At 43.3% G+C, this 14,163-nt stretch overlaps 1 protein-coding gene across 5 annotated transcripts in view; it reads left to right on the forward strand.

Moving 5' to 3' along the window:
* Positions 1–13,024: 13,024 nt before the first annotated feature.
* Positions 13,025–14,163, forward strand: part of MOBP (myelin associated oligodendrocyte basic protein) — a 28,063-nt gene continuing 26,924 nt past the window's right edge. For all 5 annotated transcript variants that reach the window (XM_090284543.1, XM_090284544.1, XM_090284545.1 and 2 more), the window contains exon 1: positions 13,025–13,097. The gene's annotated coding sequence lies outside the window, so the exon portion shown is untranslated. The remainder of the gene's footprint in view (positions 13,098–14,163) is intronic.

Below are 14,163 nucleotides of genomic sequence, written 5' to 3' on the forward strand. Positions count from 1 at the left end.
TGCATTCATTTTACCCTTGGAAAATTGACAGAATGTCCCAGTGACAACATTTTCAGGGGTGCAGGGGAGTAAAGGGACCCATGGCTCATGCATTATTAGCTTCATAGCAAGTTGGCCACTGGTGTGTTGCAGGATCAAGTTTGGACAACTGTCGTGTCCCTTCAAAGCTCCAGTGCATGGAGCTTGAACCCATGGTGCAGGTGGTCAGCAACACCTGCAGTAATATCTGGAATCAGGATGGCTGAAAGGGAGAGGGCTGAAGGAAGGGAGGAGGCTGGGTCTAAGTACCAGAGATGCAAAGCTCATTTGTTAGCAGGTCTGAGGTGGAGGAGGCTGTTCAGGGACCAAGGAATAGGAAAACTGGCAGTTGCACCTGTGAAAAATGCATCCTGTTATCACAGATTGACTCCTGCTTGGCTGTTGGTTAGCGTAGAATTAAAGATCTGCCCTGCCCTGGTGGCTGGGTTAAAATTCTGTACACCAAAAAGTGGGTTTGATTTGCATCAGGGCACATACCTAGGTTGCTGGTTAGATCCTCATTTGTGGTGCATATGGGAGGCAATGGATAGGTGTTTCTCACATTGATTTGTCTCTCTTCCTCTAAACATATCCTCAGGCGAGGATTAAGAAAAGTACTTACCTTTCAAAGATTATTGCTGTTAATGTTGGGTCCTGCTTCATTGTGCATATTTCCTGTTTCTGGATGGATGCCAGTAATGAGTGCTCCCCCGCTGCAGCCTGCTGACATCCGACCCAAACCCTCCGCCAGCAGTCAGGCTCCTCTGAACCCTTTTCCCAACTAGGCCTCGACCTTGGGACTTCAATCGGCCTTTGTAGCATCCCATTTTAACAAGAATCTAACATTTTAGCAAGAGGCCCCCACCCTTGATACCTGATTGACATCCTCATCCTCACTGTTCCCCAGGTGATGTCTGATCAGCCAGGCCTGACCAGCAAGAATCTTGTCAAGACCATTTAGCTGGAAATCCTTCCTCACCTGATACTTAGTAATTTTTCATTCACTGACTCCCTCAACCTCCTGGGCTATAAATCCCCACCTGTCCCTGTTGTATTTGGAACTGAGCCCAGTGTGACACTGAAGTCTCATTCCTCCCGTTGGAGCAGCTCCTGAAGAAAACCTGTGTTCACTGTAATTACTGTTTGGCTCTGGTTTTCTTCAACAGCATATTGATACATTTCTTGCTGAGTCAGCGTGAATCTTTGCATCTTGTTACCTGGTGTGCACCCTTCTCTACTGTCTTACAAGGGGCGAACTCCATGCATTGGGCCCAGAAAGATGAACAGGAGAAGCATGTCACCTAAAGAGGACATTTCAATACAGCAAGTTGGGTAAAATCCAGTCCCCTAATTAGGGAACATGGTGTACGTTATTCCACAGGCCACCACGGGCCGGAACACAATTGTGACTGGGCCTAAGCATGAGAGGGACAGAGAGTGGGAGAGGCTGGGTGGAGCTTGGGAACACAGTGAGGCTTTGTCAGAGCTGTTGGCAGCTCAGTTGGTGTATTCCTCTGTTTACCAAAGTCAGGGTCTATGTAGCTAAAAATCCGTAAGATCAAGGTCAAAGTCTTGGAGGAGACAGATTTGCTCTGAAAGTGAGGACTGAAAGGGAAATGAAAAACCATTTCAATTTGTTTCTCATAGTTGAACAGCCAATTCACTAGATGCCTTGAAATAATTAAATGGTCTTATAGCTATTTATAAAACTCATTTTTTCCTATTTCTATAGGAAAAAGCTTTTTGTCATGAATCTGAAGATCCTTGGCCTGCTTTTTAATCAAAAACCAATTTTTACAACACATAGTTTGACACATGATTTTGTTAGGTGAACAGCAGTTGTCTGTGGATATGGCTTCATGTGCATTTAAGCCTTTAGGTGAAATAACAGAGGTGGCTTAACTTTCCTCTGTAAATGACCCCTCATTTCATACTAATTTTCAGTAATCTCCGTAACAAAATGTCATACCCTCCAGTCCTCATTTATGCTTGAATCTCTGAGTCCATATAAAATAGTATAATGTTTCACTGCGAATGAAATGGAATTTTTTTTTCCCTGTGTATGTATTTATTTTTAGAGAGGGGGGAAGGAAGGGAGGAGAGAAGCATCAATGTGTGGTTGCCTCTCACATGCCCCCAACTGGGGACGCGGCCCACAACCCAGGCATGTGCCCTGACTGGGAATTGAACTGGTTACCCTTTGGTTTGCAGGCCGGCGTGTATTTATTTTTAAAGTGATAAACTTGTTATAGAATTAGATAGTGATAATGCCTACACAACCCTTAAGTATACTTAAAAATCTCTACATCTTACACTTAAAATTTTTGAGTTTTATGGTACATGTATGAATTAATCTTTCAATAACTTTTTGGTTAAAAGTGGCAGGTGAATGACATGCTTATTTTTTCTACTTTCAAGAATACTAAAATTAGAGTAGTAAAATGTTTTTAAAGGGCAAGGAATTAAAAATACACAGGGGCAGTGGAGAATTTAAAAAATTTTTTAATCCTCAGCTGAGGACACATTTTTTTCCATTGCTTTTAGAGAGAAAGGGAGAGGAACATCAATGTGAGAGGAAAACATCTGTTGGTTGCGTCCCGTGTGTGCCTGGGATGCATGCACCTGGGCTGGGAATTGTCCAAGCTCAGACGGGACCAAACCTACAATTTCTTGGTTATGGGACAACGCTCCAACCAACTGAACCACACGGACCAGGGCGAGAATTTTTAAAAAGGCTTTAACCCCCAAAGAAAAGGAGACGGTAATTGGGCAGAGTGGAGGAAGTTCCAATTCAGATTCTTGCAGAGGTGCAGCCGGAGAAAAGCATGCCAAAGTCATGTCAAATGCCTCAAGTTTCACACCTGGAGTGCCAGGTAGAGGGGGAAACAGGGCTGAGGCCTGGGGAAGCGGCACATCCTGAACAGATCCTCGGGTTCTGTGCACCAACTTGCTCTGAGCACTGGAAGTCCATTATGAAGAAATTCCCAGACTCAGAAACTGGAGATCAGGGGTGATGGGCAGGACTGAGAAAAGGGGCACAGCCACCTGTTCTGTGGGTCCCTTGTCTCCCCTGATCACAGAATACCAACAGCAAGGGTATTCAAGCTCTGACCTCCTCCACCCCCGCCAAGCTAGACGTGGATTGCTCTTCGCTGGAGAAAGTGAACAATGGGGGGAAATCTTCCAGCGACTTCCACGGTGAGGTCTGCCCAAGCACAGGCTGCCCATGACCTCATTCGTCAGCAACCCCGGTGCTTGGACGAGGAGCACCCGGTCACCTCTTGGGGGCTTAACAAACAGCAGAGGACAGACAGTAAATCCTCCCTAGGAAGCCCGTGGCCTATAATAAGTATGTAAATGGCTGTGTGAATTATTTAACAATATGGAAATAAGTAGGACAAATAGTTAAACGTGTTGCCTCTGATGAGTGGGATTATGGAGTGGGATGAGGTGGCAAAAGGGGCTATTGATTCTCAACGTAGGCTTTTTAATACATTACAACTGGACGTGAGCATTTTGATAATTTATTTTAATTAGTATTTTACAGAAACTGGTGTAGCAGCTTGTTAGGGTTGCCATGACACAGTTCAACGTAGTACCACTGGGTGGCTTAAACGGCAGGAATTTACTGTCCTGCCGTTCTCCAGGCTGGAAGTCTGAGCTCAAGATGTCTGCAGGGTCGGTTCTTGGAGGGCTGGAGAGAAGGCTCTGCTCCGGATGGCTCGCTGGCTTGTCAGTGGCCATCCTTCCCTGTGTCTTCTCATTGTCTCCCCTCTGTGAGGGTCTCTGTGTCCAAACTGCCCCCCTTTTATAAGGATATCAGTAACCCCTCCCCCCCAACCACCTCATTTTCACTTGATTACCTTTGAAAAGACCCATTTCTAAGTAAGGTCTGGGAGTTCCACCAGCAACATATGCATTTGGAGGAGACGCAGTTCAGCCTGTAGCAGGTGGGGATTGTCAGTTGCAGCCAACATTTCTGCAGAGGAATTAGCTGTCACGTTAGCACGTTATTTAATTTTGGCTACGTGCACACGTCGAGTCTTGGGAGGTCCTGCCCTCTGTGGAACACAAAACTGTCATTCAAAGAAGCAAGACTGACTCAGATGTGGCCTCCTAAGCTGTCCTTCTGGGGCTGAGATCAGCACTGCAGGAGGGCAAACACCAGCATTTAAACAGGAGTAAAAGGAGGTGGCATAATGCATGTTCTCCACACGTCAGTTGCATAAATCGTATGTCACTCCATATATCATGGAGCAGAAGATCAAAGATGTGACTTCACAAAATTTGCCTTTAAGGACCTTTGTGTAAAGGTTTGAAGAGCAGAGGAGTCCTTGAATGAAGGTGAATCTTTATAATCTACCCACTGTCTTGTACTTTTTAAATAACCTGAATTCACCAGAGGGAAAGGGGGTGAGGGGAGGAAGAAGAGGGTAGAGGGGAAGTAAATGCCGGTGGAAGGAGACTTGATTTTGCTGGTGAACACACAATACAATATACAGATGACATAGTAGAGACTTGCATACCTGAAACCTATATCATTTTATTAACAAATGTCACCCCAATAAATTCAGTTAAAAATGAAATGAAAAAAAAAAATAGTATGTCTTCATTTCCAGTTGTTTTCTAAATAGGAAGTATGTTCTTACAACTCTTGCAAGCTTCTTTGGGACCAGAACTGCAGTAGCTAACTGACGCAGTGCTATGTGCCAAGGACAGTTCCAGCCGCTGTGACAGCTGACTTAGTGACTCTGTGTGAGGCCTCCAGAGCCCATGCTCGGAGCCACCTTGCTCTCCTCCCTAGCCCTCGGAGCACATCCATGCAGCCAGCATCTCAGGGAAAGCGCTGGCCTGGCAGCCGGAGTGAACCAACCAGCAGACGTGTATACCTCGTCACTCCGATCAAGACTTTTCAATTAGCCATGAAGTTAGTGTACAGCGAGATTCCAATTGGATGCTTTCCAGCTCATTGAATTGCCTCCTCAAGGTCCCCTAGGATGATTTTTTTTTTTTTTTTTTTTTTGCATGTGCTGTGACAAGAGCCTAAGAAGAAACTATGATAATGTTGGCGTTAATGTCTCACTGTCACGCAGAGAGATACGGGAATTAAAGAGGCCAGGCTGCTGTTGGTTGGAGTGGTTTCAGACATATCCTTTCATCTTTCAAGTCATTGGTATGTAGTTGTACACGTAAAAGAAATTTAGCAGAAGCACTGGATTACAGAACCATGAAATTTAACAGACACAAAATTATAGGACTCAATGGTGTGACCCTCCTCCCCCCAAATTCTAGGAAAATGATAAGAAAATGCCATGTCTAAGACTGAAGCCTATGTTATCATGTCAATCAAAGGAGATTCATAATTTACAGAAGTCATCTACCATAAGAGATGGTTTTTAGAAGTTTTCATGAATTTGAATGTAAATGGTAATTGTCATGGAATTGACCAGACCTAATCTCAGGAGTAACTAGACTGAGGTATGCTTGCTAAATTGTGTGAGGGCACACACATGTGAATGCTAGTCTTGGGCGTGTCTATGTATGTGCGCGTTTGTACATAGGGTCTGTTAGGGAGGGCGGGTATTGACGTAGCGTATGAAAAGAGAATCCCAAAGGGAGGAATTCGTCAGTGTGACTTCCGCTCGTTCATGGCTTGTGGCATTGGCTTGTGGCGTATGTGCTGAGGTGCAGCGTGGTGGGCGTGGGAAGGTTGCTGTGGTGGGAGCCTCATTGGCAGAACCGTGTGGGGTTTGGTGGCATGAGCTCATGTGTGGTGTGGTTGGACCTGGCATATGGTTTGATGTAGGCTGTGGAGAGGGCCTTGGGGATGGGGTTGGCATGGGGCGTTAGTTACAAGGGATGGGAGAGGTGGGAGGCTGGAATATATGAGAGTGTGGGTTTGCAGTGTAGATACGGTTTGTGAGTGTGTGCATGCGTGTGTGTGTGTGTGTGTGTGTGTGTGTGTGTAATGCGGTTGTAACTTAGCTTTTGTTTAGATTTTCCTTTGCCCTTTGTTTTGGTCTTTGGCCTTTGTTTCGTCTTTGTTTCCCTCTTTGTTTCAACTTTCTTTGGCTTTTGTTTGGTCTTTCTTTGGCCTTTTGTTAAAACTTTGTGTGGCCTTTTTGTAGTCTTTGTGTAGCTTTTGTTTTTAAGTGAATCTTGGCTGAGGACCCAATGAAAACACCTTGTGTAATGAAAAACGCGCTATATAATCTCTCCCTATATATCCCACATGCATTGAGCGGCCTCAGCCTCTCCAGGAGCCTGGTACAGACGGGGAACCTGTTTCCACAGCTGCTGCTTGCCGGTAAGGGGATTCCACTGGTTTTCATCTTGCTTCATGCTGTACTTGGTCTCCAAGTGGCAAGTGCACATTTGTGTAGGGGCCGTTTCCTTCTGTCCCAGGGGAGACCTGCTGTCATAGCAGCCAAGGTTGGGAGGCCCTAAAAGGCTGGAGAAAACAAGGTCAGTGGACACCAACGTTATTCTGATGTAGGTGGAGGGCCCTCCTGGAATGTTCTGGCAAATCTTTGGAAATTGAACCTGGGAAAGGGCTCTGAACCCTAATTCAGATTGCAGTCTAAAGCCCCCTGTTCCTGGAGCTAGATCAGTGGCATTATTGGCTTCTTCTTTTTCTCTCCTCCTTTATTATTTATCATGATTTGAAAATGAGTTTTTCTTACCTAGGAACAACGACTCCCTTCACACGGCTGGGTTTATAATAATGGAACAACAAAGCCCCAGTCCTGAGAGGAATTGTGCTCCCTAGAAACCATAAAGGGAAAGACGCTCATGCTTTGTCTTGAATAGAAAATATCAGAAATTAGAGTTTATTTTTGTTTTTTTCAGTTTTGTGGTTGATAGAAAAAGGAAAGAAAAGATTATGTGTCCGGGGAATCAAGTCATTAATGTGGCTGAAGTTCTAGGAAGAAAATGGGGAAAAGAATTTTTAATGCTTTGTGAATAAATCATGGAGGCAGAAAATGGACTGTTGCTGGATGTGCAGCTCTGCTATTTTATGTTTATTTAGCAGAGCAGGAGAATGCCATGATGAGTGGATTTAAAAAATTATTTTTTAATCACAGAAAACTTGCAAACAGTCAGGAATTCCAGATGTATCCAGACTACCCAAATTCTGACATGTGACTACGTTTGCTTTATTATCCTCTCTCTGTATAACATACACACATTCTTTTCTCTGGACCATTGAAAATTTAATGACAGATATGAGCAAAATCAGAAAATTAACATAAAGAAAATACTGTTGTCTAATCTGCATACAACTAGATTTCACCAGTTATCCCTGAAATCAACCCAGGATCACGCATCCCCATTAGCGGTGATGCCTCTTTAGTCTCCGTTCATCTGGGTCAGTGCCTGAGACGGTCATGCTCTTTCACGCCTTGACAATTTTTGAAGAGTTATTTTGTTAAATGTCCCTCAGTTAGGGTTTGGTCTGATGTTGTCTCATGATTAGGTCCAGATTATGCAGTTTTAAAAGGAATATGCTTGCATTTTAGATCATACATTTCCAAAGTCATAGTTGAATGTCATTGTTCAAACTTTTAACTAATTCAAGGTGTTGTTTAATGTAACTAGGATTTTAAACGAGTAGCTAAAACCTTACAAAAAAAATACAAAAAATTAAAAAATCTAGAGCTTTTTACTAACAATCCTCAAATATTCACCAAAAGTGTTGAAGGGCTGTCCTTTATTTATAAATGGTAATTATGATGATATGTACATGAACTTGATAGGTGTATAGTGAGGCGTTTAATCTAGATTCTTTGTGTGTGTTGGATTCATGTCCGTTACTCTATGAGTGTTCGTCCCATAAATATGATAATTTCTTTCTAAGCAAGACCATCAGCTGAAAACAGGTACAGTTCCATGAAAAGCTGTCCTGAAGAGCCACCCCAGGCCACGGGCCACCTTTAGCATGTTGACAGGGTGCCTGGTAGAAAGAACTTTTATTTTGTTTGCCCGTAAGTGGGAAAAGTTCTGTTTGGAGGTGGCTGGCAGGTTTATAATTCTTAAAATGGATTCTTTAGATATGCATATATAAAGCACCCAATTTTTTCCTCAGAAAACTCTGAAGTCATCATAAATCCAAATAAGGGGGAATTGATTAACTTGTTACATGATCTTTGTAGTTAAGTGAGTGTATTATGACTTTACCAGGACTGTTGCCTGGATGAGGCAGGATAAGTATTTTCTTTCCTAAATATGGAATTAGATTAGGAGTTTGGGGTTCTGCACTTGTTGAGAAACTCAGCTTTTGGGAAAATGTAGCATGAAGTGCTATGATTGCCTTACCTGGGCCATAGAAATCACCCTAGAGATTGAGAAAGTGTTTTCTTCTGGAAGGAGTATGTGTTCCTGTGATGAGCTACCCTGGAATGAAACGAAGGGCCTCCTCCTCCCACTCAGTCAAAAGGGGCGGGTCAGGGCCTGACAGACTTGGAAGGCCAGGAGGGTTGCGGGTGGGAGTTGAGGTGCTCTCCACAACCCGGAAGTCCTAGGTTCCATTGTGTGGACCCCAGGAGAGACCTCTTGAATGGGCTGTGAAGGCCACCCTGGATTCTGGTGCTTCTGTTATAATGCATTAGATGAAAACCTAGATTAGCTGTGCTCTGGGTGGCTAGGGGACCAATATGTTTTAAGCTGTACCTGGGAGATTTTAAACAATTTTTTTTCAAGTATGGTGAGGCCAGCGATCAGATGACTGCCATTGGAAAGATAGTTTGTTACTCAACATTCCCAGGAGGAGAGGGTATGCCAGACCACGCAGGTCCCGACGGGGAGCACTGGAGTCAGAGTCGGCCCGCAGCCAGAAGGAGCTGGGGAAGCGTGAGCCAGGGACTGTAGTATCTGCGCAGGGAGAAGTGAGCCAGGCAGGGTAAGCAGGGCAGGCAGGGTTAGGATGGGCGAGTTTAAGTAAGGTCCCTGGGCTTTGGGGTGTAAGGGCTCTCCCGAATCATCTGGGACTCGACCCTGGAGTGGTTAGGACGCAGGGATATTGGCTCAGTCTATGAGAGCTTGATAAAGAAGGTGAGTTCAGGCTCTGGATTGGTTGGTTTGCATATGAAACGCACGTTCACAGGGAGAGTCACTTGCTGTCTCCAGGAACTAATTAGCTTTGGGAGGGACAGTCCGTCCAGGACCAGCAAAGCCTTATATGCCAGAACACCAAGAACACAGGAAAAGTTAATCCATGGTCAGTGTCCACATAGGGAATGAGTGGGCAAGGAAAGCAGCTTTAGCCTCTGGAACAATAGCATTTAGAAGTCAGGACATCTGATACAGACAGGTTCATGGGATGTGTATCCATTTCTAATGGGAGTCCACAAATTAATTATAAGAACAGAGGACTGGATCTTCAGTGACCCCTCGCAGTGGGTATACTACTAGTTCTACACTGTTGTGTAACAAATGACCACACACTTAGGGGTCTGAAACCACACCCGTTACTCTCACACAATTCTGCACGAAGTCAGGAGGCTTGGTGCTCTGATTAGAAGCTCATAAGACTGAAATCAAGGTGTTGGCTGGCTTGGCTCTTATCTGGAGGCTCCAGAGGAGACTCACATCCAAGCTCATTCAGGGTGTTAGCAGAATTTCCTTGCCATTGGGGGATTCAGGCCCCGGGCCCCTCCGTCGCCCAGCCGGCAGTGGTGGGCTGAACTCTATCCCTGCTCCCAAGTCTCTGTCACATTTCTCCGATTCCAGCTGGAGAACGGTCTTGGCTTTTAAAGGCTTATATGATTAGATTGGACCCACCCAAACAACCCAGGATAATGTCTGTATTTTAAGATCTTTAACCTTAATTACATCTGCAGAATTCCTTTCGCCAAGGACATATTCGTGGGTTTCAGCAATTAGGATTTAAAAAGGGATTTGGGGGGGGGGGCATTTTGCCTGGCACAGCGCGGGGTGGGGTGGGGCAGGCTACGTTGAACGTAATGTTGAGCACTTGGTTAAGGTGGTATTTACCAGATTTCAATTCCATGATGGAAGTGCTGTTTTTTTTCTTTTTAATGAATAAATATGTATTGGGGGCGGGAATATTTTGAGACTATGCGAATACCCTGTTTCTCCTTAAACTTTCATATGCTAATTTTAACATCCATCAGTGAATGTTGCTTGCAGAAGTGATCACCGCAGCGTTTTCTAATAGTGGCTTTCTACTTCCGCCACTGCTGCTGCTTTTTTTTAAGTGGAATTATTCTTTAAGGAGGAGTGTCTCTTTCTCCTCATCGCTTTACTTATTCATTATTTATTCATATTTGTTTGAATCCAGTGGTAGTTGTTTTTTTCTTCGGTTTATAATCCAATACTATTGTTATTTAGTTTCTTTCTCAGATGGCTTTGGTGACTGGGAGCTCTTTCAGGCTGGCTCTGCCGCACTTGGATATGTCCTCGTCCGTTACGAGCACTCTCTTACCTTCTGTCCTTACAATTTACTTCAAGGTCAACTTCATTTTCTCTGCCTTACCCTGAAATCAACCACTTTTTCAAGGAGCCGTGGTTCCTCTTATTGGACAATGGTATTTAGAAACCAAGATCTGGGTACCAGGTATATTCTTTGCTAGTGGGGTGTCACTTCTTCTAAGCCCTCTGTGTGGACGAAGCTGGGGAATGGATGGCTGTACACTACTCTATATAGACTCACATCTGCATTTTTCTCTGCATCTCTGACCCCATTCCCGTACACTCCAAGCTTCATTCTAGCATTCCTCTTATTTGTAACTTCATTCTCTGACAGGAAGAAACCTGATTCTCCTGATCTACAGTATATGTACTTATTTGCTCAATCCTAGTTTACATACAAAGTAGTTTTAGAGCTACTAATCTATACTCCTGTGAGAAACAAATTGACCAGCAATTAGTAAATTTTAAAAAAGATTTTATTTATTTATTTTCAGAGAGAAGGAAAGAGAGGGAGAGATACATCACATCGGTTGCCTCTCACATGCCCCCAACTGGGGGCCTGGCCTGCAACCCAGACATGTGACCTGACCAGTAATTGAACCAGCGACCTTTTTGTTCACAGACCTGCACTCAATCCACTGAGCCACACCAGCCAGGGCCACTTAGTTTTGTCTTTAGCCTTATTACTATCCACTTCCTACATGATTTTCCAAAGTTACTTAGGTCCCCTTCTTTCTTTCTCATCTGTTCAGTGTGGTTATGTGATTAACGTGTGACCAGTCAGATTCATTTGTCAGTATCTGAGTTCCATCCTGGGTTCCCTCTCCTTCTCCACATCCTGCTTGATGTTTTTGTTTGATTCCTAAGAACTTTAACCATTATTTTTAGAATGCCTCCTATTGCCACCCATTCTGTGCACCTCTCCTCCACTTTGTTTAACATACCACGTATGGTCATCTCTAAGTCTGCTTCTGTTGACCATGTATTTTTCCTCTGGATTTCAGTCTCCTTTTCCTACTTTTGTCTGATAATTTTTACTGTATGCGGAGCATTGTAGATTACACATTGTAGAGGTTCTGGGTTATGTTCAATTACTGGAGGGTCACCTTTATCCTGTTATGGCTTGGTTTTAGGTCTTGTTAGGGCACACCTGTTTCACCTTTGCCCTTACTTCTAGACATGGCCCCTACCATAGGCTAAGATTCTTTTTAGTCTCAACTGAAAGCTTGGGGTGTCTCCTAAGGTCTCACGATGTTTCCCCAGTAAGGTGTGAGCTTTGCTATCTCTGCTCAGTTATCAGCCTTTTAGCAACCATGTTTCCCCCCTTGGGCTTCCTACAGTCTCACCCTGAAATTGCATCTTCTCAGTCGTTCCCTGCATTACTGCTCCCTCCACCCCTTTCCAAGTACCCGCAGTCTTAGCAACGCCTAACTCTGGTCTCTGCTCCTTCCTCTCTCTGCTTGAGCTCTTTTCCCCGTGTAGCAGTTTGAAAAATATCTTCAGGGAGAAAAACCAAGATAAATGTGGGGTTCGCCTCTTCTGCTTTCTTTCTCTCAAGGATCATAGCCTGGAAATGCCTGCCATCCAATGTCTGCAAACAACTACTCTGTATATTTGTTCAGCCTTTGTCATTTTTTTCCAATGAGAGCACAGGTTCACTACCTGCTACCACATTACGGTTGATCAATTTTTTGTTTAAGTAAAAGTGCTTGCAGAATTATAGGATGTCCATTATTCTGTCAGACGGGTAGAAGGAGAGGTATATGCTCAGCTGATTTGACAGAGAAATTTTATACAGGTTTATGAAGTTAGTTTCACAGAGTTGTCAACTGCATCGTTATTACTAGAAAAACAAATGATCAACTAAGACAACCCGAGTTACGTGTTTCATTTGGAGGTAATTTTTTTGTGTCTAGAATCTTCATAATCTTATAAGATGCTTTTGTTCAAACAACATTTCCAAGATTTGATATATATTTTAAAAGAATGGGACAAATAATTATCAATAGTCATATAAATTTTCATATTGCATGGAAAATCAAAATTGATATTTAAAAATATCAAATCCTTTATCAAATTGGATTCTTTCATCAAGTTTATAATGTTATATATATATTTCTCTTCCAGAGATCTAGGGGAGAAGGCAGTCCTTCAACTTTTTTCTTCAGATACTTTACTTAATAGCAAAAGTTTGCATTTTTAGAGCCAGACTCTGAGATTTCATTTCTTTTAAACACTTCATTTATTAGTGTTATAAGCAAAAATCAGGTTTGTAGAGCTCAGATTTCCAAGGAAAAATGACTAAAGATTTTTTACTTAATGACAGCGAATTAACTGGACATGTAACATTTTTCCTCTATAATGATAAAATGGAATTTTAGAAGTTTGCGTGTGATTTTGTGATTATTGGTTATCTTCTCTGTCTCCCCAAGTGACTGAGCATCTAGATCAGTCTTCACGATCCTTCCTCTGACTGTGAGTGTGAAGCTCTGTGTATGACACACTTGAATTAACTACGACCTATGTAACCAAAACATTAACCAGAGCACATTCTGCTGCTTCACTTTCAGGAAAAAAAGAAGCAAATGATACCGAGACAAGCTCATAACAGAGACCTAATCGCCAGATGTGCATGGATGAAAATACAGGTACAAATGAATCTCTCACCCTCTTTGGGACCTGCATCTAGCGTACTGTATAATGATTACTAGTTTAGAAAGTTCAAGTAGAATGCAGAATCAGCAAGTCTGAGCAATCAAAATTTAAATAGGAGTTAAACACTTTTAAAAAACGATTCCAGGCATTTCACAGAATTCTGGGTTTGGGGAGTAGAAATTTGGAAAAAAAGAAACATGTCTGTGCATCAGAGACACTACGACCTAAGCCACTGTTTGTCTACCTTTCTCAAACCCGCGTAACACTAGACACGCTGCCTCATCCACCCACTGTCACACTGTGGAAGTTGCCAATATGGTATTCCCTCACTTACCGCGGGTATTATGTCCCAGACACCCCCACGAAGTAGGAACCTTACATGTATTCTACACTCTTAAATCTACATCACTTTAACAACATATGTATACAGTACCGCAAAATCTGGCGATCTAGGGAAAAATCCGTGATAAATAATTAAATATAATATTTTTAAAAACTCCGCGATACAGTGAGGTCGCGATAAGTGAACCGCGATATAGCGAGGGACTACAGTACTTGAAACTACCTCATATCTGATTCAAACCATGCAAACATCTAGAATCTCATTCATGACCCTCCTTTCTTTCCTCTTGCTTTGTTAAGCACCCCACTACAACCGTTCTTGCACTGGGTACGTCAGGTTGACTTGTCCCTCCACCTCCCCATTCATTTAAGAATCCACTCGCCTACCCATTTATCCTCACCCTCTTCTACCTTCTATTTTCTTCCCATTACAGATAGATTCTAGAGTCTCTCAGTTTAGTTACTCTCTTGCAAACTCTCTCACAAATCCCAACCCTGATTGAACCAGTCTGCCTTCTCCGTGTCTGCACCCAGGCTGCTGAGAACCACTGGGGAAAAGCACAGCGGGGTGATTGGTACTGCTACCGATAAATGGTCAGGGAGTTCAACGAGGCTGTCAAAAGCCCTTGGCAGCCTGGTCTACTAATTTCTGCAAAATCTCTTCTAAAGTATTCTATTCTCAAAACTTCAGCTCTCTCCTTCTCAGCTGACACCCTT

Source organism: Furipterus horrens, unplaced genomic scaffold (genome assembly GCF_987537825.1).
Source record: "Furipterus horrens unplaced genomic scaffold, mFurHor1.1.pri manual_scaffold_7, whole genome shotgun sequence".
Taxonomy (NCBI): domain Eukaryota; kingdom Metazoa; phylum Chordata; class Mammalia; order Chiroptera; family Furipteridae; genus Furipterus; species Furipterus horrens.